Source organism: Macaca fascicularis, chromosome 18, assembly GCF_037993035.2.
Source record: "Macaca fascicularis isolate 582-1 chromosome 18, T2T-MFA8v1.1".
Taxonomy (NCBI): domain Eukaryota; kingdom Metazoa; phylum Chordata; class Mammalia; order Primates; family Cercopithecidae; genus Macaca; species Macaca fascicularis.
This window is the reverse complement of record NC_088392.1, coordinates 46,109,239-46,136,178: the sequence shown is the minus strand read 5'-3', so window position 1 is coordinate 46,136,178 and position 26,940 is coordinate 46,109,239. Positions and strand designations below refer to the sequence as shown.

Genomic DNA, 26,940 nt, shown 5'->3' with positions numbered 1-26,940 from the left:
TGCCTGGACTGCTTTCCTTATACTGTGACATAGTGCTCTTTTTCTAATGTATTATGTAGGATACTTAAGTCATTTATTTTCATACTTAAGACTTGTAGGGATGGAAAGGTTTTGATACCTATTCTCACCCCTCCTGAAGGTCATGGCTAACACTCTTACAGCAAAAGACAGGTTGACACAAAATATACATAATAAATTTATTTAGTTTTATTAAACACAAGAACCTTCAGAAATGAAGGCCCAAAGATCCAGAGAAAACTGTCCATTTTTATGTTCAGGTTTGATGAAGAATGACTAGCCACATACAAAAGTAATTGGGCAAACAGTTATGATCTAATGATAATAGACTAAGTGGGGAAACCCAGCAAGGTCTATCTATTCATATTTTTCTAAGACTCCCTATGTAGCATTCCTTGTTTATGAGTATGAGGCTAGACCCCTCTGGAAAGGTCTTCAAGGAAGAAGGAAGGAGGCAAAGAGTGACTCTTCTAAGTTTTATGGCTTACTTTGGGGGAGAGGGGTTTTAGTTTCTATTTCCTGTCTTGGGGAAGAGGAATTTTTATTTCTATGACTCACTTCCAGGGGAGAAAGAGGGACAGGAAACAGGAAGATAGGAGAAGGTCAGAAAGAACTTGCATCTGAGATTTTCCAGTCTCTTTTAGTTCAAATACTCAACATGTCTAAACAACATGCTTTGGGTATTATTTTCTGTAACCCACAGATTAAATTTTCTTCCTGGTGCCATTTAGAACTTGTCCCATCTTTTACGACACATAGTGCCTCACTTAATTGCAGTCCTAAATTTTTTTTTATTTAAAACTTGTGTCATTATACTCCCAAATGTTTCAGAAATTTTTGTCAATGTTATTGTTGTTTCTGTTTACTCTTAATTAATATGTCTATGCTCTGGATCAAGAGATTGAACTTTATGCTACCTCTGATTTTTGGAATATATTACATTTTTGTGATCAAATTATGTGTGTGTGTCCATCTTTTAAAGAATGCCGTAGTTATTTGATAAGAGAGTATATTTTTATTTGCTGACTAAATAAATATGTAATTATTTATGTTATTTATTTCTTCTTTGTTCCTACTATTGTTTAACTGCTTGATCTTTTTTGATCAGATGAAAATATGTTTAGCTACTGCTTTTAGTATTTTCTGTCATTTTTTTCTTTATTTTCAAGTATTTAGTGCTTTATAGGTTTGATGTAAAAATCCGATGAAAATTCAAGACATAGTATTACTATTTTGAATGATATACTTTATCTTTATATCGATGATTAACCTTTTGAGTTAAAATCTGTAATTTATTTTCATATGAGGATATGTATATACATTATGCAATTCAAATAATTTAACAAATGTCATTTTAGCAATTATTTGAGATAATTTTATGGTTTTTTCCCCCATATATATAGTATATATAGTATATATAGAGTATATATAGAGTATATATATGTCTTATATATAGTAAACTTTCTGGACTCTCTTTTCTGTTTTGTCGCTATAATTGGCTATTCCATAACATTGCCATGCTATTTAGATTATTATGACTTTAAAATGCATTTTAATATTTGAAAAGGCATGTATCCTTTTTAATTATTTTTTCATATTTTTCTGCTTTTATGTTTATATAAAGATAAAATTAGAATAATTTTATGAAGTTCCAAATTTAGCCAAATTAATTTTTGCAATAGATTGTAATAAACTGATCTTTTCATCAAGGAGAAAGATTTTTCTCAGAGTTTGGATTCAGATATTCTGAGTTTGAATTCTGTGTGAAAACAAGTAAGACCACCTAAATGAGAATAAACAATGGCTATTTATTCAATGCTTGCTACAGCAAGGCAATCAGCCATTATCACCTGCATTTGACAAAGACTCAAAGGCAAACAGGAAAGTGTAAAAGCCTCACAGTGAAGTGAAGACTTCATTATGCCCTCATTGTAGGCTGTTGGCATGGGGAAGCTGAAACTAGGCTAACTAGAAACAGGCTACCTTGTGTTATTGGTTAAGGATGCATGTGTAGCGTTCTCAGATTGACCTTACATTACAGGAGTGAAAATTAGGAAAGCTGTCAGATATTAATCAATTCCTAGTCATTTGGGGCTAATTGTCATAGGGGTTTAGTTTGACTTCTCACAATTGTTATTAGAATTAGTAATCTGGCTTCTGGAAACAATTTACTATAAAATAATGGGTTGGCTAGCTGGGCTGGTTACTGGAGATTGAGGGTCAGAGTTCTATTTTTATTTATGGTCTGGTTATTGTCCAATTTGTATGTTCAGTCTTCCACCTGGCTCTGATATTTACTACCTGCTTGATCTTAGGTAAATGATTTAAGCCCTTCTTTTCCTAATTTTTATCCAATGTAAAATAATGTTAATGTTAATATCTATGAAAAAGATTTTTGGTGATGATTAAAGGGTAAAGAACTTAGACCAGTGTCTGGCACACAGTAAGTGATATTTACATGCTTCTTATATATTTTTTATTTTCTTGAATAGAGTTGGATAATTTTCTAGTTTTATTAATATAATTTCTGTACATTTATCTTTCCTGTTCATACTTTTAACAAAAGATGTTTTAAAGTATGTCTTGAAACTTGCATTTTAAAATATCATAAATCTATTATACTTTGCATGTTTATTTTATAATTTATCATTTTCCTAAACTCTATTTTTTAATACTTTTCAAATATTGTTTTTCAGTTTTCAGCTCTACACTATATTATTTACAAATCGCATGTGCTTTCCTTTCAAATGTTCATACTTGTTTTTTTAATTGTCTGGTTAGAGCAGACAATGTTTTTTAGATTTAATGATAATGCTTTTTATATTTTACTCATAAGGACGATGCTGGCTGTTTGTAAAATTTATATTTAAATACATTAAGAATTATTCTATTTCTTCTTTGCTAAGGAGTTTTATGAAAAAAAGATACTAAATTCTATCAAATGCTATTTCCCACATAAATCAAAGTTAATATTTTCTTTTAACTTATTAATGTGGTAGATTATAGTTCTCCTAATATTAATACATATTGTTATTCCTGAAATGAATGTCAAAAACTCAGCTCTTGGTATTTCTGCCTCATTTCCCACCTACTCTTTCCATGATTCACCTTAATTAATAGTAACTCCATTCTTTCAGTGTTTGGACCAACATCATCTGGGAAGTCTTGTTGGTTCTGCCTACAAAACGGAGCACCTCTCATCACTCCCAAGACCACTGTCTTTAAGTCACCATTACCTCTTGTTTGAATCTTTGCAGTAGGTTCCAAACACCTGCTTCTGCTTTTATCTACTCTTATTCAGACAAATCTCGGCAGCCATGAGTAGACAGATGTATCATATGCCAAATGCCAAAATCTTTTTCAATGAGGAAATGCTAGAAAGATGGTCATGAAAGTAAGAAGCAATTCAAGGCCACCCAATATTGCATTATGAAACATTTTGTGGAAGGGGTGAAAAATACTATTAGATAAGAAAAATGACTGAAAATTACAGATATTAGAATAAAGATGTATTATAGACTGTGAGTTTGAAAATATAATAGAAAAAAATCAAGTACTTAATTTACCAAGGCAACAAAAAAGAATAAAATATATAGTTATAAATTTAATGAGAAAGGTACATGATTTATATAAAAAGTTATTAAAATTATATTAAGACACACAAACACATATACAAATAACAGAACAAATGAAAAAGTATGCCATCTTCTTGGACAGGAAAACTAAACATCACAAAGATGTCATTTTTTCTACAACAGAAGAGTAAAAATGATAATTTCCAAAGAAATAAAAACATTATTTTCTATATAGCTGAGCTAATTCTGTATTTCATATATAGATAATATAGAAAATAATAATAGAAAATTTCATTGAAAAAGCAACTTACAATAAAAACAAATTGTAAAACTACAATGTGTAATACAGAACATTACTAGGGTACATTTTGGCATAATGATTAGAAAGACCAGAAATAGAGGAACATACCTTTTGACTCTAGAACTTGATCTATTGGGTGAAATAATTGTTCCATAAATGATATGGAGGCAATTGGATAGACTTTTGCAAAAAATGTGATTCTGTATTTAATAGCTACACCAAAGTGAATTACAAATGAGACATATTTAAATATGAAGAATAAAAGTATAGAAAATGGACTGGAACAATACATGTCAGAATGGATGTTATCAAAAAAACCTGTTAAAGAGAGTCTTTGTAGGTATTCCACATAACTAAGAAGCCTAATGGGAAATCCTAGAGAAATTTGAGTACGTGAAAAATTTTAAAAATTAAATATAATGAAGAGATTCCAAATATAATATCAAACTGATCATCATAATTCAGAAAATAGAATAATTTATTTCATGTGTACAACATTTAGAGATGTACATTGACAACTGTCAACAGTCAAATAAAAAGTGAGGAAAATATGTAAAGAGAGATTTTACAAAAAGGAAAATGCATGTTTTCTTAACTATTAGTTGTGTTCAATCTTTCACACATGGAAATATCTGAATTAAGGATTTATTGATATACCAATGTTCAATTATCAAATTAGTAAATAACAAAAAGTTTGATAACACATTATAGTGGAAAATAGTGGGGAAATATGTACACTTATTTTTGATCTGTTGATGGGAACAATGTCCACAGAATAAATTTTGATGGTAAAAACAAAATTTAAATAATGTAGGTTTTATTCCTGAAATTCTATTTTTAGGAAGATATTCTACTAACATACACAGTTTTGCAAAGTAGGTATGCTAGAAAGTATTCAACACAGAATTAAATGTACAAAATTGGTATATAATATGAATGACCACTGCTAGTAAACCAATTAAATAATATACTATGCATCTTTTATTGTAATAATAATGATACTGTTCAAAAACATGAAATTTAAGTATCTCCTAGATATATTTAACTGAAAAAGAAAGATCTTTCAAGTATAAAAGTTACAGTATTGTGAAAAAATGTGTACACATAAAAAAGAGGAATAAGTCTTTAGAGATGGCTCTTGCAAAAGACTGGTAAAACAACTAAGTTCTATCAAAATTGATAAAATTGGCCAGGTACGGTGGCTCATGCCTGTAATCCCAGCACTTTGGGAGGCCAAGGTGGGTGGATCATGAGGTCAGGAGATCAAGACCATCCTGGCTAACACAGTGAAACCCTGTCTCTACTAAAAATACAAAAAAATTAGCTGGGCATGGTGTGGGCGCCTGTAGTCCCAGCTACTCGGGAGGCTGAGGCAGGAGAATGGCGTGAACCCGGGAGGTGGAGCTTGGAGTGAGCCGAGACCGCGCCACTGCACTACAGCCTGGGCAACAGAGCAAGACTCCATCTCAAAAAAAAAAACAAAAAATTGATAAAATTTTAAAGAAAAGGCACAAACGAACAATATTAGAAATAAGGAAAGTAAGGGTATAATGTCAAAAAAGATGCTTTTTTAATCATAAAAAATATGCACAATTTTATGTCAACATATTTGAATATTGAACAACTTTTTTTGAAAAATTATAAACTAGCTAAATTTACTAAAAAGATGAAAAAGGGCCAGGCACGGTGGCTCACACCTGTAATCCCAGCACTTTGGGAGGCTGTGGTGGGCAGATCACGAGGTCAGGAGTTCAAGACAGCCTGGCCAACATGATGAAACCCCATCTCTACTAAAAATATGAAAATATTAGCTGAGCATGGTGGCATGTGCCTGTAATCACAGCTACTCGGGAGGCTGAGGCAGGAGAATTGCTTGAACTGAGACCCAGGAAGCAGAGGTTCCAGTGAGCCAAGATCACACCACTGAACTCCAGCCTGGGCTACAGAGTGACACTCCGTCTCAGGGGAAAAAAAAAAAAAAAAAAGATGAAAAAGACCATGTACTTTAAATGAATTGAATTGTGATTCTAACCAAGCCCCAAAGCTAGCAGAAGAAAAGAAATAACCAAGATCAGATAGGAACTGAAGGAGATAGAGACATGAAAAACCCTTCAAAAAATCAATGAAACCGGAAACTTGTTTTTTGAAAAAAATAATAAACTGGATGGACTGGTAGCTAGACCAATAAAGAAGAAAAGAGAGAAGAATCAAATTGTTACAATTAAAAAAATAAAGGCAATATCACAACTGACCTCATAGAAACACAAACAACCATGACAGAATACTATAAACACCTCTATGCAAATAAACGAGAAAATCTAGAAGAGATGGATAAATTCCTGGACACATACACACTCCCAACACTGAAACAGGAGGAAGTCAAATCCATGAATAGATCAACAAGTTCTGAAATTGAGGCAGTAATAAATAGCACACCAATCAAAAAAAGCCAAATTCTACCAGAAGTACAAAGAGGAGTTGGTACTGTTCCTTCTGAAACTATTCCAAATAATTGAAAAGGAGGGACTTCTCCCTAATTCATATTATGAGGCCAGCATCAACCTGATACCAAAACCTGGCAGAGTTACAACAAAAAAATAAAATTTCAGGCCAAGTATCCCTGATGAACATCTATGTGAAAATCCTCAATAAAATATTGGCAAACATAATCCAGTAGCACATTAAAAGCAGCACAATCAAGTCAGCTTCATCCCTGGAATGCAAGACTGGTTCAACATACACAAATCAATAAATGTAATTCATCACATAAACAGAACTAATGACAAAAATCATGATTATTTCAATAGATGCAGAAAAAGGCCTTCAATAAAATTCAACATCCCTTCATGTTAAAAACTCTCGATAAACTACTAGGTATTGATGGAACATATCTCAAAATAATAAGAATCATATATGACAAACTCACAACCATTATCATACTGAATGGGCAAAAGCTAGAAGCATTCCCTCTGAAAACCAGAACAAGACAAGGATGTGCTCTCTCACCACTCCTACTGAACATAGTATTGGAATTTATGGCCAGGGCAATCAGTCAAAAGAAGGAAATAAAGGATATTTAAATAGGAAGAGAGGAAGTCAAGTTGTCTCTGTTTGCAGATGACATGATCCTATATCCAGAAAACCCCATTGCCTCAGCCCAAAAACTTCTTAAGCTGATAAGCAACTTCAGCAAAGTTTCAGGATACAAAATCTATGTGCAAAAATCACAAGCATTTCTATACACCAAAATAGACAATCGGAGAGCCAAACCATCAATGAACTTCCATTCACAATTGCTGCAAAGAAAGCTAAATACCTAGAAATACAGCTAAAAAGGAATGTGAAGGACCTCTTCAATTAGAATTACAAGCCAATGCTCAAGAAAATCAGAGATGACACAAACAAATGGAAAAGCATTTCATGCCAATGAATAGGAAGAAGCAATATCATGAAAATTGCCATACTGCCCAAAGTAATTTATAGATTAGATGCTATTCCAATTAAATTACCATTGACATTCTTCACAGAACTAAAAAAAGTAATTTAAAATTCATGTGGAATGAAAAAAGAGTTCACATAGCCAAGATAATCCTAAGCAAAAAGAACAAAGCTGGCAGCATTGCACAACTCGACTTCAAACTACACTACCAGGCTACAGTAACCAAAACAGCATGGTACTGGTACCAAAACAGACACATAGACCAATGGAACAGCATAGAGATCTCAGAAGTAGGACCACAGATCTACAACCGTCTGATCTTTGACAAACCTGACAAAAACAAGCAATGGGGAAAGGATTCCCTATTTAATAAATGGTGCTGGGAAAACTGGCTAGTCATATGCAGAAAATTGAAACTGGACCCATTCCTTATACCTTTTACAAAAATTAAGATGGATTAAAGTCTTAAATGTAAAACCCAAAACCATAAAAACCCTGAAAGAAAATTTAGGCAACACTATTCAGGACATAGGCATGGGAAAAGATGTTATAAGAAAAACATCAAAAGGAATGGTAACAAAAGCAAAAATTGACAAATGAGACCTAATTAAACTAAGGAGTTTCTACACAGCACAAGAAACTGTCATCAGAGTGAACAGGCAACCTACAGAATGGGAGGAAATTTTTGCAATCTATCCATCTAACAAAGGTCTAATATCCAGAATCTACAAGGTACTTAAATTTACAAGAAAAAAACAAACAAAAAGTGGGCAAAAAACATGAACAGACGCTTTTCAAAAGAAGCAATTTATGCAGCCAGCAAACATACAAAAAAAGTTCAACATCATTGATCTTAAAAGAAACACAAATTAAAACCACACCTGTCAGAATGGTGATTTTTAAAAAGCTATAAAACAACAGATGCTGGTAAGGCTATGGAGAAATAAGAATGATTTTACACTGTTGGTGTGAATGTATATTAGTTCAACCATTGTGAAGACAGTGTGGTGATTCCTCAAGAATCTAGAACCAGAAATATCATTTGACCTAGCAATCCCATTACTAGGTATATACCCAAAGGATTATAAATTATTCTACTATAAAGATATATGCAGTCATATATTTACTGCAGCACTATTCACAATAGTGAAGACATGGAGTCAACCCACATGCCCATCAATGATAGACTGGATAAAGAAAGTGTGGTACATATCCACCATGGAATACTATGCAGCCATAAAAAGGAATAAGATCATGTCCTTTGCAGGGTCCTGGATGGAGCTGGAAGTCATTATTCTCAGCAAACTAATGCAGGAACAGAAAACCAAACACCACATGTTCTTCCTTATAAGTGGGAGTTGAATGATGAGAATACACAGACACAAGGAGGGGAACAACTGACACTGGAGCCTGTTGGAAGCTGGTGCAGGGTGATGAAGAGCATCAGGAAAAATAGGTAATGCATACTGAACTTAATACCTAGGTGCTGGGTTGACAGGTGCAGCAAACCACCATGACACACGTTTACCTGCACATGTATCCCAGAAATTAAAAAACAAAAACAAAATAATATGCTATTACAATAACAGAAGCCACCTATGAGTCCTATAAATACATTTATAATAATGCTGCATAAATAATAATTTATTTATACATTATTTATGCATAAATACATAAATAATAATTTTATAGAGAAATTATAAGCAGTATATGAATTCAGAAGTTTAATTTTAAGGTAATTGTTATTACAATAATAAAAACTATGATACCTACAATTTATAATAATTAGGAATTTTATACGGAAATTATAAGCAGTACTAAAGGATGTAATGGAATCTTTAAATAAATGTAGATATATAGTATGTCCATGGATGGAATACTCTATATCAGTATTGTTCTTAAAAATGTAAGGAGAGATTCATGTATAATTTTGAATTTTCAATGGCCATTTTTAAAGACCAAAAATAATAGGTGAAGATAATTTTAATATTTTATTAAAATTATGTTCACAATATTATGATTGCAATATATAGTCAGTTAATGAAATATAGCAGTGATGTATTTTAGAAATAAATTTTTAGGTCGGGCGCGATGGCTCACGCCTGTAATCCCAGCACTTTGGGAGGCTAAGGCAGGTGGATCACGATGTCAGGAGTTCAATACAGTCTGGCCAAGATGATGAAACCCTATCTCTACTAAAAATACAAAAATTAACCGGGCATGGTGGCAGGCACCAGTAATCCCAACTACCCAGGAGACTGAGGCAAGAGAATCGCTTGAACCCCGGGGGTGGTGGTTGCAGTGAGCCAAAATCACGCCACCGCACTCCAGCCTGGGCGACAAGAGTGAGACTCCGTCTCAAAAAAGTTATCAATGCCATTGAAATCCAAATCATTTTTATTTTACATTAAGCCACATTTCTAGTGGCTTAATGTTCTCAATAGCCACATGTGCCTAATGGCCTTCTGTTGGACAGATGTCTCTCCATATCATAAAGATGGCAGGCAGTGCTGTTCAAATAAATTTGTAAATATGATATGAATCTGTATTGCCTGAATTTATAGTGCAGCTTCCCTAGTAACAGATTTACAACCTCTGTGGCCCTAGGGATATGAGATATTACTATTATTGTTATAAAAATTTTGTAAGTTAATACTGGGAAATATTTAGGACCTAGAACAATACTTGAAATACAGTAGTGACAATATAGTGTTTTAGTCAGGCACGGTGGCTCACACCTGTAATCCCAGCACTTTGGGAAGCTGAGGTGGGTGGATCACCTGAGGTCAGGAGTTCAAGACCAGCCTGACCAACATGACGAAACCCTGTCTCTAGTAAAACTACAAAAATTAGCCATGCGTGGTGGTACACACCTGTAATTCCAGCTGCTCAGGAGGCTGAGGCAGGAGAATTGCTTGAACCTGGGAGGCTGAGGTTGCAGTGAGTTGAGATTGTACCATTGCACTCCAGCCTGAGCGACAGAGTGAAATTCCGTCTCAAAAAAAAAAAAAAAAAAAAAAAAGTGTTTTAAAAGTAAATACTTATACATAATAATTTCTTTACAACTTGAAAAAGCAATACTAAAATTATTATGAAAATTTGATGGGTACCAAGCAGCAAAACCAGTTTGAAAACAAAAAATAAGTGAGTTATAGAAATATTTGCTTTAAAATATTCAAAATTTTACAAAATTCAGCAACGAACTGTTGTGCTACTTAAATAGGGACACATTGCATAAACCAATGGGTCAGAATAGAAACTCAGAGAAGTCCTATACATACAGGAGAATGTTAAATGACACATGGCATTATTAATCATGAGGTAAGAAAGAATTAAACAAAAAATGGTGCTGGGACTTTTGGTCATATGTATGAAAAATATTGGAGCCTTCAAAATATGCAAAGAAAACCCCCAAAATTTTAGGACATAATAGTTGACAAGTTTAAAAACAAGAATATTTAAACTAAAATATTTAAATAATATAATTATGTAATTGTGATAAAATAATATTTATACATGAAAGACAAAAAAGGTTGGAGAAATCCAACCTTGAAGTAAAAGAGGGACATGTTTGAAAGATTTGAAGTTAATTTTGTTGTTGTTGCTATTATTATTGTTCAGGAAATAACAATAAACATAGTGAAGAGGCCAGCCACAAACTGGGAGAATTATTGTGGCATTTTGAACTAGGCTATACATTTTTAAAATGTCACAATAGAGAAAATAAATCAGATAGAGGAATAGGCAATTTAATGATTAAAAAACCAAATGATCCTTTATCATTGGGAAATGTGACTTACTTCAGCCTCAAGAGTAGAAATGCAAATAACAGATATAATGCTGTTCCATTTCAGACCCCTTCTATTGGCAAGAATGAAAATATCTGTCACTATCAGTGTTAGAAAACACAGGGATAAATGCTTTCTTTTACTATGTGTAGGAATACAGGTTGGGAAGGTGTCTGGAGAAGAATTTGGCAACATTTAGTAACATGAGAAGTCCTTCACTGCAGCCTTGTCTCTACTGTATAAGGATTGAGAAAAAAATATTATTAGGAGATTTAGTAAATAGGTTATTGTGTGCTGATTTCTTGGAGTGCTTTAAAACGGTTAAAATAAATCATGTATCTTTATGTAGTAATATAAATATACATTTAAAAGCTGAGTAACATTTCAGGTACTGTGGTTATGTTTAAAAGTTATCCTTTAGAAATCATACTAAAATATTTAGAGATTATATGATGTTGGAAATTTGCTTCAAGATAATCCATTTGGAGATGGGAGGTGAATAGGAGTCAGATGAAAGAAAGGGATGAGTTCTACATCTGGATTTAGCTACCTGGGGGTCTATTTTCTTAACCTTTATATATGTTTGAAATTTTCCATAATAAAACCCTAGAAAAGTAAACAATGATTTGCACAGAACATATTAAATGTACATACAATTTTAAATAAAAATATTTTTATTCTGCAAAGATTCATCAGAGCACTGGAATTATGAGTTAATTCACTGTCTTTTTTGTTTGTTTGTTTGTTTGTTTGTTTGTTTGTTTGTTTAAGATGGAATCTCGCTCTGTTGCCCAGGCTAGAGTGCAGTGGTGGATCTCCGCTCACTGTAACCTCCGCCTCCCAAGTTCAAGCAATTCTCATGTCTCAGCCTCCGAGTAGCTGGGATTACAGGCATGGGCCACCACCCTTGGCTAATTTTTGTATTTTTAGTAGAGACGAGGTTTTACCATGTTGGCCAGGCTGGTCTCAAACTTGACCTCAAGTGATCTGCCTGCCTTGGCCTCCCAAAGTGCTGTGATTACAGGCATGAGCCACCACATCTGGACAAGTTAATTCATACTTAATCAAGTACTTACAGATTTCTAAAACGAATTTTCCGAACTATAAGTGAAAATTTTATATGACATATTGTACAAAATTTTCTACAGCTATGAAACACACATGCATGTGTACACCCAAAACAGAGACCGATCAGACTTCTCACATTGATGGTGCCACTCAAGTAAGAAAAGGGGCAATTTTTTTTCATGCTTCCAGATTTTTTTGTGTTTTTTTTCATTTTTAAGTTAATATAAATAACATGTTATTGCATCCTTCCATAATCATTCAAAGATGATAGTCCCAAAAATACATTAGGAAGAATATTTTTGAATTAGTTTTACAATCAATATCCTTCCTTTAATATCTTTATAGCTGCCTTTCCAAATGCCTTTATAACTGCCATTTCAGAGCATGCAAATCTTTTTTTAAAATACCGCTTAAATAGTATTACTTCAGGTTGAAATTATTCTCATCAAGTAATTTATTTACTCACTTAAAACCCAGGATTTAATGAGCAGAACAGATTATGGAATTACGGGATACCTCTTTTGTGGTTTAAGTTCTGATAAAGAAGTGATTCTGTTGGTGTCATTGATTGATGGTTGTGCTGATGAATATGTGGTGGTGAGAGGAGAAAGACACGAGAGGTGAGAGAGGGAGGAAAAAAAGACAGAAATCTTGGTCAATATATCTTAGACATTTTAGTGCTATTCAGCCTAAACTTGTTATTCTTGTGATCATGCAAATATACCTGTAAATTATCCTGTGAGAGCCTGGAAGAAGTTGACTCGGCCCAGAAAAGGTATGTAAAGAAGGACACTGCTAGTGTTACCCTCTGAGTCATTACCATTTTTAGGGGCATCACTTCTCTCAGCTTAGTAATATGGAAGGAAATTAAATCCTTCAAGATTTTTTTCACAGTTATTTTTTCTCAGTTGATGAGAACAACGGAGGATGATTGAAGAGCTAAGACCCAAAGACTCTTTAATTTCCCAAATTGCCTTTCTTTGATGGAGAAGGAATGCTACATTTTGTTAAATTGTATTATGATAAAGAGAAGCTGGTCACTTCTCAGCATGAATCTGAAAGCAAATAATTTCCACAAAAAAGGACTATGTATTTAACTAGACAAGTAATTACATTGTGGTGCTACTATCCCCGCTGCCTCAGATTAGAAAAGTATTCGATTATCACTCCATTAGATCAAGAAATAATTTTAGTGATACATTTCAAGTGAATTAATTTATTCCTAAATAGATTCCAATGAATTTTTGGATTAACCTTCATGAATTTTGCTGATTAAATTCTTTAGTCAATGCTTTTACTTCAAAATCAAATTTAAACCTGTTTTATGTTTGATTAATATTTTCTTCACTATAAATTTTTTTCTTAAATTATGCAGTAAATCATATTCAAATTACAGCATAGGATAATTGAGTTAATTGCACAGTTTAACTAACCTACTATATTAGTGTATTTCTAGACAATTCCATGGTTTAATTTTCATTATTTTGCAATGAGCAATATATACAAATATATAGTAAAGGTATATGTATACATAACTTAGAATAAAACCATATGGTAGAGTGAACAGAGAGAAAGAGAAAAGCACATATAATTAAGAAACTAAATGGCTATAAGTACATTTTACTACTTCTTTTTCAATTTAGATGACTGCTATATCCATTGCTTGCCTTATTGCCTTGGCTAGAACCTCCAGTGAAATGCTGAGTAAAAAAAGGAGGGGTCAGGCATCCTGGACTTTGTCCTGATCTCAGACAAAAAGCATTTAGTCCTTTATCATTAGCTGCAATGTTAGCTTTAATTTTTGAAAGATGCTCTTTATCAGATTGAGAGAGTTTGTTTTTATTCCTAGTGTGCTAGAGTTTTTTATTGGAAATAAGTATTAAATTTTATAAAGTGCCTTTTCTGCATCTAATGAGAAATTACCTTTTTAAAAGTTTTATTTTTAATGAAGAATAACATTTATTGATTTTCAAATGTTAAACAATAACCTTGCACTTCTAACATATATCCCACTTATTTATGATGTATTGGCCTTTTCAGACACTTGTGTTTAACAATTTTACATTGGAGTTGATAAGGAATATTGTTCTATTGTTGTTTTTTAAATTGTAATATCTTTGTGCAGTTTTGGTGTCAGGTTAATGTTGGCCTCCAGGTGAATCAGAATATATCAGAATATATTTTCACCCCTTCAAATGTATGTTTGAAAATGTTTTTCTTTTTTAATGTTTCATATGATTCATCCCAGCCTGAAGTTTCTTTGTGGGAAGGTTTTAAAAATTATGAATTCAATTTCAGAAGTAGATTTTAGGACTATTCAGGTTATTAGGGTTTTTTTGTTTGTTTGTTTTAATAAGCTTTCATAGTTTGCATCTTTCATGGATTCTATTTTATCTAAATAGTCACATTTATTGACCAATCACCTGCTAATCCCAGTATCCAGCCCCTAAACCTTTTCTAAGGGTTGAAGGCAGCACAGGGACACAGATTTGAGTTTGGTTTCTCTCTCCTTGAAAGTAAAATTTAAATATAAAGCTTTCCTTAAAAACTCCAGTGCCATAGTATTGAATTCTAGCGCATCGGGCAGCTAGCACTTTTTGCTCAATAACAACTTTAAATTTCTTTAAGTTATCCTGCATTATTGAAATTAAAAGAAGAGTAGGAGTAAGAACCAAAGGAGGAGAAGAATAAAGATATGGTTCACCTAGAACCAAACTAAAGGACAAGAATAAAGAATAGTAGAATCTATTAGCCAAACAATTGAATTTTCGGCACTTGACTTAGATACATAAAGAATCCATAAACATATTTTTTGTTGCTAGGTAACAACATTTTCTAATCCTGGATGGATATCAGAAACACTCAAGGAGAGATTTAAAATGCAGTTTATTTGTTATTATATTTGGAGATTCTAATTTATAGGGGATATTATAAGATTGGTGCAAAAACAATTACAGTTTTTGCTATTACTTAAATGTTTTGCACCAACCTAATATAATGGACCCCTATGTATCTATTACCCACCTTCAACAATGAATAACATTTTGCTAATCTTATTATATCTGCCCTAAATGTTTCTTTTAAAATAATTCAAATAATTCAGGAGCATATTAAAGCTAACCGTAGACATCATCATCTCATTTTTCTGTAGATAGTTTATGTATCTTTATTACTAAGCATATTCTATAAGAGTATTTTTTAAAATAACCACCAAGTTAATATCACTGTCAAACAGAAATTTTTTAACTGCATAGAATAGCCTGTCTAGACTGAAGTTTTCTCAACAGCCCTTAATAATATACGTTTTTAAAATTGGTTTGATTCAGATCAGGATTTGAACATCTCTTGTGTCTTTTATTTAATAACAATTCTTTTTTTTTTTTAGGTCTTATTATTATTTTTTTTAATTTATTTATTTTTATTATACTTTAAGTTGTAGGGTACATGTGCATAACGTGCAGGTTTGTTACATATGTATACTTGTGCCATGTTGCTGTGCTGCACCCATCAACTCGTCATTTACATCAGGTATAACTCCCAATGCAATCCCTTCCCCCCTCCCCCCTCCCCATGATAGGCCCCAGTGTGTGATGTTCCCCTTCCTGAGTTCTTTTTTGCCCTGATATCATTTGATGTGTCCGAAAAGCCACATCATTTATCCTGTAGATGATGGAACACAGATTTGATTTTACCTAAACTTTTCTGACTGTTACCTCCTGATGTTGGTTATCTTGTTCCTCTACCCCCTTTAGTTCCTATACAATTCTGCTACATTGTTCAAAGTTTAAGATTTTTTTTTTCTATCATTAAAATCATTTCTGTTAAGGGTACTCAGTCAAAATATAATGTTTAAAGTCACAGGACCCAGTTAGCTTCTCTTGGAGGTTATAGTACTTCCTTGATATAGGGTTTAGTGTATCAATTTTAGTTCGCTTTCTATTTATACTGCTTGTGTCTTTTTGATTGAATATTCTTGGTTTCAGAATCAAAACTATACAAGTAAATGTATTGTTAGAAGTCTCATCTCTGTTTCTATATTCTCCCCCAGTTCCCTCTTTCCTCATGTAATTGTATTTGGTTCAGTCTGGCTTTATTCTTTAATAGTTTCATCTTGAAAATATAAGCATGAGTGTATATAATGTTTATATTGCCAACACCCCTTTTTCATAGAAAAGGTAATTTATTATAAAGATGTTTCTAGATATCCTTTTTTTTTTTTTTTTTTTTTTTTTTAGCTTGACAATACTTTCCTTTGGCTTGGTTTTTTAAAAATCTTACAGTGTATCCTAGAGATAGTTAATCTTCCTTATTTTTTGTTAATTTATCAGGTGTGCCTACCATACTTTATTCAACTAGTGTCCTACAGTTGACAAAAGGCCTATTTCTAGTTTCTTATTATTACTAACATGCCACAGTAAAAATAATCTTGTGTATATGTCATTTTAGTATTTTGTGGTTTTGCCACAGAATCTTAGGAATAGAACCCTAGAATTTATATTTCTGAAACTAAGAGTAAATTCTCATCATATACTTAGAATAGAGAATTTTCCAAATTCCCTTTCACAGAAGTTGTATCATTTTGTATTTCCACTAGCTATGATGTCCGAAAGCCTATTTATTTTATAGATTTACCAACAGAGAATGATTTTTAACTTTTTATTCAATATATGAGAAATAGTATTACAGTGTAGTTTAGTCAGCATTTATGTTATTTTGAGCCAGATTGAGTAGTTTTTCATAAAATAAAGAATCATTTGATATTATGTTTCTGTGTACTATGTTTTCAGGCTTCTAAATAGTAAATACATTTTAAAACTATTTTTATGTCTAAACTTAATTGATTCCCAAATATATTCATGCAATAATATAGAACATATTAGAGCAATTAGAAGCTATCATATCCTATGAAAGTAATTTTTACAATTTCTATCCCAAACATATTTAGTCATGGTTAAGACTTTAGTTGTAGAAGAATCTACAAGTCCCAATAGTATTTATTGAGAAACATGGAGAGTAAATGAAAACAGTCAACAGAAATACTTTAAATACTTTCAATAATTAAAAAAGTTTGTTCTTCTAGCTAAAAGAGTAAAGGAAACGGTTGAGTAACATTTGCAAATCTATGAATATAAAGGCACAAGGAAAAATAAGTTATTACCTATGTGTGAACTGCATAATCAAAAACAAGGATGACTAGGCTACCTTGGGCATGAAGCAAAACATTGGCAGGAAATGTGGCAGGAAATATGTATCTTTCCAGAAAGAATGTATTCTGTCTGACAGTCAATAGGGATATGCCACGGGCTTTTTATCTGGGGTGGGGCTTGGTTATGTTTCAAAGTTTGCTTTATTGGTCACTTTTGCTGACTGACTGATGCTCAGCTGATAAAGTTGCTGATGTTCATTGACCTTCGCTGTATTCCATGAGGCTCCCTGAATCCAGTTCACCTCCCTTTCCGAGGTTATCTTCTTTGTCGTAGGAGTCAGTATTATAGTTTTATAGTATCACTGAAAAAGAGGACTATGTCAACAGCTGGGAAGAAGTGCACCCCTCACATATTCATTCAATCTGTGTTTATATATTGAGCCTCTATTATACACCATGACTGGGATAATTATTGAGAAGAAAATAATTTCAACAATTTTGCTTTATAGATATGTAAGATTAGGTATGCTTTTAAGTAAAATATACATTATGATGTAGCCACATTGAAAGGCAGGTAACACGAAAATATGCTGCCTGAATACATCCCAGTATAACGAATACATACAAAAAATTTTAAATTCATACCAACTTCAAAGAAAAGTGAGAGATTCAAACCACCATGGCATGTGTTTACCTATGTAACAAACCTGCACGTCCTGCACATGTATCCCAGAACTTAAATTAAATTTTAAAAAACATAGATAGGAAAGACAGTTCCAAACTATGTTAGGGCCATTAAATAAATGCCAGTTTTCTTAGTTAAAACAAATGGAGGCGAAATACAATATCAGAGATGTTATGTGGTACTGATGCTTTTATTCACCTGGTAGAGCTGGGGAGAAGGGAACAAGAGAGGTGAGGTTGTAGGATTTAATAACCAAGAGGCTTGCACTTAAAAGCATTTATATTCAACCGAGCAGGATAGAATTTATTGGCCCATGAAAATGATCAAGAACACTAAAAATGTAAACACAAAGAGAATGGATAAATATGGAAAACTCATGCAGAAAGAGATGACAAGAAAAATTCCATATTTAAATTTAGGATCTAGATAAGAAAATAACAACAAAAGACCGTTGCATAGCCAATCATAATTACAGTCTTCTTGTTCCATAGGTTTGAGGCAAAATTCACACTACTTACCTGCCTCCTTATGAACTGGTAAACATATGTAAAAAGTGCTACTGCGATGGTTGTATCACCAGAAATTCTAAACCTAAAATCCTAAATTACAAAAACGTAATAGGAAAGAATCTACTGTGTTTGACGGTCTATAGACTAAATAGGAATATCGGGTTCCTGATCATTTTACATAGTATAATTATCAGATATTGACAATAACTTAAGTATGTTTAAAATTATTGAAGAAGAAACGGAAGGCTTAAAAACCCAAACTACTAACAACTACAATTAACAAAAAGAAGATGAATTTGAGCAAGCATCAAATAGAATTTCTAGAGGTGATTGATGTAGTTTCTAAAATTAGAAACTTGGTGGCCTAATCAGTAAATCAGACATAGCTAAATAAACAATTAGGGATTGTAAGACATATTAGAATAAATATTCTGGAATCCGTATACACAGAGTTGACAAATGTGGCATATTTAAATCTATCATAATGAAACTGTAGAACAGAAAAAATGCAGAGAAGATCTTAAAAGCAACCAGTGAGAAATGACGTATTGACAGTCTACTCCTCAACAGGCTTTACAGGAGTCAAAAAGCTGTAAATATGTTTACCTAGAAGTATACCCTAGGAGCATCTACAGGAAGCCATCTAAGAAAGAATGCAGTCACCAGTGGGCAGACACCAGGTTTGATCCCCATTTGCCTAGCCTCTTTAGCAGGAATTATCGTAAGCAAAGTCAGCCCCTGCCCACTCACTCTAGCTCATTATCAGTCAGAAGTCAAAGTCACCTCACTGTTTTCAACTTGATTGCCAGTTCTTCAAACTCATGGGCATGTATCATATGCATTCTCGTGATGTACACAGTGCCCTATAAATAGAGAAAATGTAACATCTTAATACAATTTACTTTTAGTGCCTCTCTCTATATATATATGTATGTATATGTATTATATAAAATATACAGTCACCCCTTGGTATCCACAGGGGATTGATTTCAGGACCCCTCATATACAAAAATCCACAGATCTGAAGTTTCTTATGGTCAGTCCTTTATACCGAGTTCCATATTCAGAAACCACAAGTATAGAGGGTCTACGGTACACACACACATACATACATATACACACACAGACACGCACATACAAATATATGTATACATACATATATATATAAATATGTATATGTGTGTGTCTGTGTGTGTATAGTGTGTATAGTATGTTAAAAACTACACACACACGGCTGGGCGTGGTGGCTCATGCCTGTAATCTCAGCACTTTGGGAGGCCAAGATGGGTGGATCACCTGAAGTCAGGAGTTCAAGACCAGCTTGGCCAACCTGGTAAAAACCAGTCTCTACTAAAAGTTAAAATAATTAGCCAGGTGTGGTGGCAGGTGCCTGTAATCCAAGCTACTCTGGAGGCTGAGGCAGAAGAATTGCTTGAACCCAGGAGGCGGAGGTTGCAGTGAGCCAAGATTGTACCACTGCACTCCAGCCTAGGCAACAAGAGCGAAACTGTGTCTCAAAAAAAAAAAAAAAAAAAGAAACTATACACACACACACATATGCATATGTATATATGTTTGTATACATATGTGTGTGTTTGTGTGTATATAGTGACTCTGATTATACATATATACATAGAGGTGTATGTGTATAGTTTTTAATATGAGAAACTAAATCAGTTATTTCTAGTTCTATTTGTTGTTACTTCAATTTTAGCTGTTTTTGTTGGTAGGGGTTGTTTGAGTCATGTTCAGATTGTTTTATAAAGTCTTTCAATGCCAGACTGACATTTTCACTTCAGTCAGTTGGCATAGGCAGCATTTTGCACGTTTGAGGAAAGAGTTGTCAAAGCTTTATGTTTAGAAAATGTAATGCTGTATAGCCATTCTATTTCTTTTTATATTCCAGAGTTCCAGGTAAAATGTTCAAGTTATAATAAATATTTAATGAATTTGATTCAATTTGCTATTCATCTCCTTGGTAAATAAATTACTGTATTTTCATTTTATATAGAATAACATTAAAATGTGAGTTTTTAAAAGTTACTTTTAATTACACAAGAAATAAATGCTCATTTTGAAGATATGAAAAGTTGGAGTTAAACCATTCATAGTTCCACTACTAAAGACAATCACTGTTAAAATTTTGTTGTATACATATCCAACTATTTTTTATTCATAATCATATACATAAATATAGAAATATAAAGCAAACATGACATATGTATATGTGTGTATATAAAACTACATTTATATAATACTTATCTGTATACATACATTTTATAACTTGTTTTTATTCTCCAGTGTATATTAAAATATTTATATGTCAATAACAACACACTTTTATTCTTAATGCTTGCATGGTATTTTATTTTATAGTTGTATTATTTAATTGGTTATTTTGTGGATTTTAAGTTTCGACTTCCCTTACTCTCATGAACACTATTTCTCAGAATATATTTCTAAATTGGACTTTGCAGGTTAAATGATACAAAAATTTGTAAAGCATTAATAAAATTTGAACCAGTATTTTTTCACTCTCACCAGCAAATAGAAAATTCTGAAGATTTAGGATTCCACTACTTGCAAATAAAAGCCATGTTTTAGTTTTATTTCTTTCTTAATCAGGTTTTTCTTTAAATATATTTAGATTTTAAAGTTTTGCCTTCCAAAAAAAACTCTCTGAATTTTCCACTTTTGGAATGTCTCAATTACAAATTTCTCAATTACAAATTTCTCAATTATAATTTGAGAAATTACAAATTTCAATTTGTAATTTTTTGTGTAATTTCTTGTAACTAAGTGTTTTGCAAGAGCTGGATTAGATTATTTTCTAGCTACCATATTCTATGAGATAATATAGATATAGAGATACAGCTACATCATATAAAGATACATCATAAATAAGAATACATATTTTACATATATATAAAATCATATCTGAACATATATAACAAAAGAAAAATGTATCAGATATACATGTTTTTATTTTTTCTAGTCATATATTTAGACATATATGTTTGATATATTTTTTATTTTGTTTCTGTAAGTAAATTTGAAAATAATATAATTTTAAGACCTGACTCAAAGAAATCAAACAAAAAATGATATGACATTTGTTGAGTTAGCATGGCCTTCAGCAACTTGAAAATTAACGAAAATGCTTACTGTTTGCTTTTTTTAGTTTATATACTTACTACTGTCCCAATCAAACTGAAAGCCTGAATTTCATATTCCACTTAGAAAGGCTAAAGAATATTTCATTCACCAAGTTGGATTTATGTAAAAAAAAAAAAAAAAAAAAAAAAGACACATTTTGTATTCTGTCATTTAAGCACTTTCTGAAGTATGCTATTTTATTCGAATCTAATGCCATTCTAACTAACTCCTCTCCAATTTGTCCTGCATGAAGCAATTATAACCCCAGATTGCTACATGGTCTGGGAGCACCAGGAAGACTGTTAACACTTTGCCTCTCTGGCACAAGATCACACTCAACAGCTTATTAAGATTCAGGCCTCAGCACCAATGACCAACATGCAGCACAGTCCTGGGATTTACTTCCAACTCATTTAATTACAGAAATCAATGAACTCCTGGAGCTGGGCCAGGTGAGAGAAAATGAGTCTAGCCCAACTGACATTTTGTTTATGCTATCAGGATAGTTCAAGCATCCCTGCCTAAAGACACTATTGCAATCTACAAGACCTCAGACTGGCAAAATGGTGAGAATAAAAAAGTCCGAAAGGTTTGCTTTTGGATAAAAAATAAATATGTAACCTAGGTTTGCTATTTTGTTAAATCACCATGGTGTTGAAATTTTTTGACCATTACCCAGGATAAGAAATACATTTTAGATCACAACCCATTACACGCGCACACACACACACACACACACACAATGACAACAAAACCTACTATCAATGAGTTTTTAAAGACATAAAACAAAATTCATGTTGTGGCACGGTGTCTGGCATTTGGTAGATTACCCCAATAATATTAACATTTTGTATTAAATTATTCTAGAATTTATCAATCCAGAAATATGTACAATTTCACTATAAGGTACAAAGAGAATTTATTTTGAAAAGCAGTTGAAATATCTGAATACAAGGTATTCGTAACCTGATGGGAAAGTGTAAAACAGAGCATGGTAGTTGACAAATGAATTATACAGAAGGTAAAGCCCATAGACATTTAGAAGCAACAACGGCATGGTGAGCTAGAGTGGCATCATAAGATGCGGCACTTGGACTGGGTGTGGTAGTTCAGGCCTGTAATCCCAGCACTTTGGGAGGCTGAGGTGGGTGGATCACCTGAGATCAGGTGTTCACGACTAGCCTGGCGAACATGGTGAAACCTCGTCTCTACTAAAAATACAAAAATTAGCCAGGCGTGATGGTGGGCGCTTGTAATCCCAGCTACTTGGGAGGCTGAAGCAGGAGAATCACTTGAACCCGAGAGGTGGACATTGCAGTGAGCCGAGATTGCGCCGTTGCACTCCAACCTGGGCAACAGGAAACTCTGTCTCAAAAAAAGAAAAATGTTAAATATTATCATTAGTATTAAAGTTGTCATCCTTCCTACGTGTATATAAATACTACAGTTATGTTACTACAGTTATTATGTTTACCTTTCAATTATTAGGCACTAAACACTTATTCTCCTTTCCTTCATTGCAGCAAGCATAGTGTTTGGCAAAGCAATAGCATCTCTGTAGAAGGTTACTCTTATTCAGCATGAGCTAATTTTCTGAGAGATAAGTAGATATTCCCACCAATAGATGATGGATATCCAAACATTATTCTATACAGGGATATTGATTCATGTGTTAAAAGCTTGGTTGTAATTTTTCTCCAGATCTCTAGTTTTTTTTTTTTTCCAATAGTACTATCATTTTCTCTTTCACCCATGCTAGAAGTCTTGAGTGATTTTTCATTAATATGATGCAGGGGAACATGGACAGAAGAGGAATAATGTACCCACAAATGAAACAGAATTAATCATCTGAAACGTGGACGGCTGTAGATATGTGCCATCCTAACATTGTATTCACATAAAATGCATTACTTCTTGGTTTTCTTCATTAAATTCATTGAAAAATTATTTTGATTTTATGCCACAATATATGTAACAGTGATATATTCAGAGTCTACAATGTTACAAATGTCATGTTTGAAGTTGTTGGCACAGGGTTAAAAAACAGACGAATTGGTCTATAGAATGTATTACCTATACCAGATACAAAAAGTATAAATTATTATAACATCGTTTGATAAAAAATTTAAATAAAAGATATACTGGGATGAAGCCAGGGATAGGCTGAGGATAAAAGTTCCCATTCAGGATGAGGATTATGTTTCAAGTAAGCAATAGATATATGCCTTAGCTCAGTCTTGAAAGCTGCATAGAAAATAGTCGACGTAACTATCTGCTAGCGCTGCCGTAATAAAGTACCACCGACTGGGTGACTTAAATAATAGTAATTATACTTTCACTCTTCTGGAAGCTAAGAACTCTAAGAGCAAGGTGTCAGCAGGTTTGGTTGCTCCTGATGTCACTGTTTGGTTTGTAGACTGCTGCCTTCTTACATGTTCTCATATGGCCTATCTTCTGTGCTTGTGTATATGTGGTATCTCCTTGTGTTCAAATTTCCTCTCCTTATAAGGACATTAGTCATATTATATTAGGGTCCATGCTAATGACGTTATTTTCACTTAATCACCTCTATCTCCAAATGCAGTCACATGCTGAGGTACTAGGGCTTCAACATGCGAATTTTGAGAGAATGCTATTCAGCCACAGATGATAATTGGGTGAGTTTCAGCCTTTTTAAAATTCATTCAAGTACAGTCGGTTCTGCTATAATGAGAAATGTGTGTTCTGAAGCCTCACTATTCTCTGAAAACTTGGCACAATAAAAGCTACAGGGCTTATGAGGAAAGTAGGGTTGAGACACAACACTCGAATACTTTATCAGTAACACATACAAAAAGAGATAGGAACCTAGCAAAAATGGCACAACAGTTCTACACATTTTATATGTTTGAAAATATGTAAATACTACAATAAATGTGACATTTTATATTGAGAAAGACCTGAAAGCATTTGTGGAAATGGGTATGGGAAAAGCTGCAGCTTGGGAATTATTGTGAAGTGGTAAAAGATTTATCTGAAACAAGATTTATATGAAAGGGAAAGTTATGACACCAAATTTGGTAGAGGCTGACTTATAATGCATACAGAGAATTAAGATAGCTGGTAGGAGTGTGAGATGTATGCATTTTGCATATTCCAATATCACTTGCTTCTTTTAAGTATGGTTTTCTATGTTCACCTAGTGTTTCTCAAGGACAAAATTGCCCATATACAAGAGTGAAATGTATGCGATACTGAAATTGTCAGTTACAGCAGAACTGACTCTACATGAACATAATTAAATCAAACATCCATAATATGTAAAGTGCCCTGCTGAGTTTGGATGAGAGAAGGAAGTATAAAACACAGCCTCTGCCCTCAAGGGGCTCACACTCTGCTAAAAAATAGCAATCTGACTCCACCATATAACACAATGCTTTAGGAACTTCTACTATTCCTGTATAGTTGAAACAAAGTTTGATTGTGGTTGGGGGATGTGAACTGAGGTAAAGCATCCAGGAAATAATGGGGAGAAATCTACAATATGCATTTGTATTTCAGTTCTGCCACTTTTTTGCTTTGTAATTTTGGATATGCTGCTTTGGTGCTCTGTTCCTCACTCTCCTTGTCTATAGAATCAGGTCATAACATTATCACCTACTTTTTTAGAAATATGTGAGGAGTAAAAGGAACTACACTATATAAAATGAGTAAAACAATGCCTGACACATAATAAGCATTCTAGTTAGTGCTCATTGTAACTACTATCAGTGTCATTACTTCTATCAGTGCTAGATTTATTATTATTTTCATGGGTGAGCTGGAATATCACATAAAGGAGATTGACATTCTACCTAGAAGCAGTAGGAAACCAGCATAAGAATTTAAGCAGGGAAGTCAAAGCATAATATTTTTATAACAAAGCTTTGACAACGCGTTGAAATATGGTTTGAGGACAGGTAAAAGTGGAAGCAAGTGTATCTCCTTGCTAAATTAAAGTGAAGATTGAGAGTGGACAGTTACAGGAAGATGAAGATAAAGGAGGCCGGGTGCGGTGGCTCAAGCCTGTAATACCAGCACTTTGGGAGGCCTAGAGAGGCGGATCACGAGGTCAGGAGATCGAGACCATCCTGGCTAACACGGCGAAACCCTGTCTCTACTAAAAAAATTAAAAAAAACAACAACAACAAAAAAACTAGCTGGGCGAGGTAGCGGGTGCCTGTAGTCCCAGCTACCCGGGAGGCTGAGGCAGGAGAATGGCGTCAACCTGGGAGGCGGAGCTTGCAGTGAGCTGAGATCCGGCCACTGCACTCCAGCCCAGGCAACAGAGCAAGACTCTGTCTCAAAAAAAAAAAAAAAAAAAGATAAAGGAACATATTAAGACATGAGATGAAGCCTGTAGGTCTTTTTGATTGATTCATTATACGCTAAGTGAGGAAGAGAAAAAATAATCTGCAGAGTTCTAGGTTTCTGTTTCAACTAATTGAATAACCTTTTGGGTTATTCACAAGACTTAGTAGTACAGCTAAAATAGATTTGAATGAAAAATAATGTCTTGTTTTGGATTTATGAAAATGGAAGTGGCTATATGATAGCACAATGCATAATTAAAAATAACAGTCATTTTCTTAATAAGAAACAGGGCCTCACTATATTATCCAGGCTGGACATTGGCTATTCACAGTAGTGATTATGTTACACTACAGCCTTGAACTTCTGGGTTCAAGAAATATTCTTGCCTCAGCCTCCTGAGTAGCTGGGACTACAGGTGCACACCATTGCACCCAGTCAAAAGTAAGAGTCTTGGTTAATGAGAAATGTCTGAATCAGTGATCTGGATTTGGACTGTGCACAGTATCAATAGTGTACAAATGTATAGTTCCAAAATTATTATCAGTCCGTTTCACCTTCATTGGCACAGTGCTCTTTACTTGGCGTCAGTCGCATCCTAAAAAAATTTTGAAATGCTTCCTTTTAACCCATGGATATATATATATATATTTGTACACACACACACACATATATATATTCATACATATTTATACATACACACACATCTCTGAGTGATACTGAGTTTCTAATTATAACATGTAAAATATTTTCTCCCATTCTCTTCCATGCTTCTTCTTGTTACCAGCAAAACTATATCACTTGCTACTCTGCAATGTGCCAACCAATTGCCACCCTCATGAGGAACTTTCGCTATTACCACAACATTAATGGCCTACTCTCAACTGGCTAAAATTGTTCCAAGACTCAGATCATGCGGTATCTCC

The 26,940-nt window shown here is 33.4% G+C and overlaps 1 long non-coding RNA gene across 6 annotated transcripts in view; it reads right to left on the bottom strand.

The window, feature by feature from the left end:
• LOC123570019 (uncharacterized) overlaps positions 1-26,940 on the bottom strand; it is a 90,626-nt gene that overhangs the window by 6,860 nt on the left and 56,826 nt on the right. For 2 of the 6 annotated variants that reach the window (XR_012427131.1, XR_012427130.1), the window contains 3 exons: positions 22,843-23,050; positions 19,313-19,392; positions 16,837-17,697 (listed from right to left, as the gene is read on the bottom strand). This is a non-coding gene — a long non-coding RNA (uncharacterized lncRNA). Of the gene's footprint in view, positions 1-16,836; positions 19,393-20,629; positions 23,051-26,940 lie in introns of those variants that run through there. The other 4 variants (XR_012427127.1, XR_010582861.2, XR_012427129.1 and 1 more) reach the window with 3 other exon arrangements.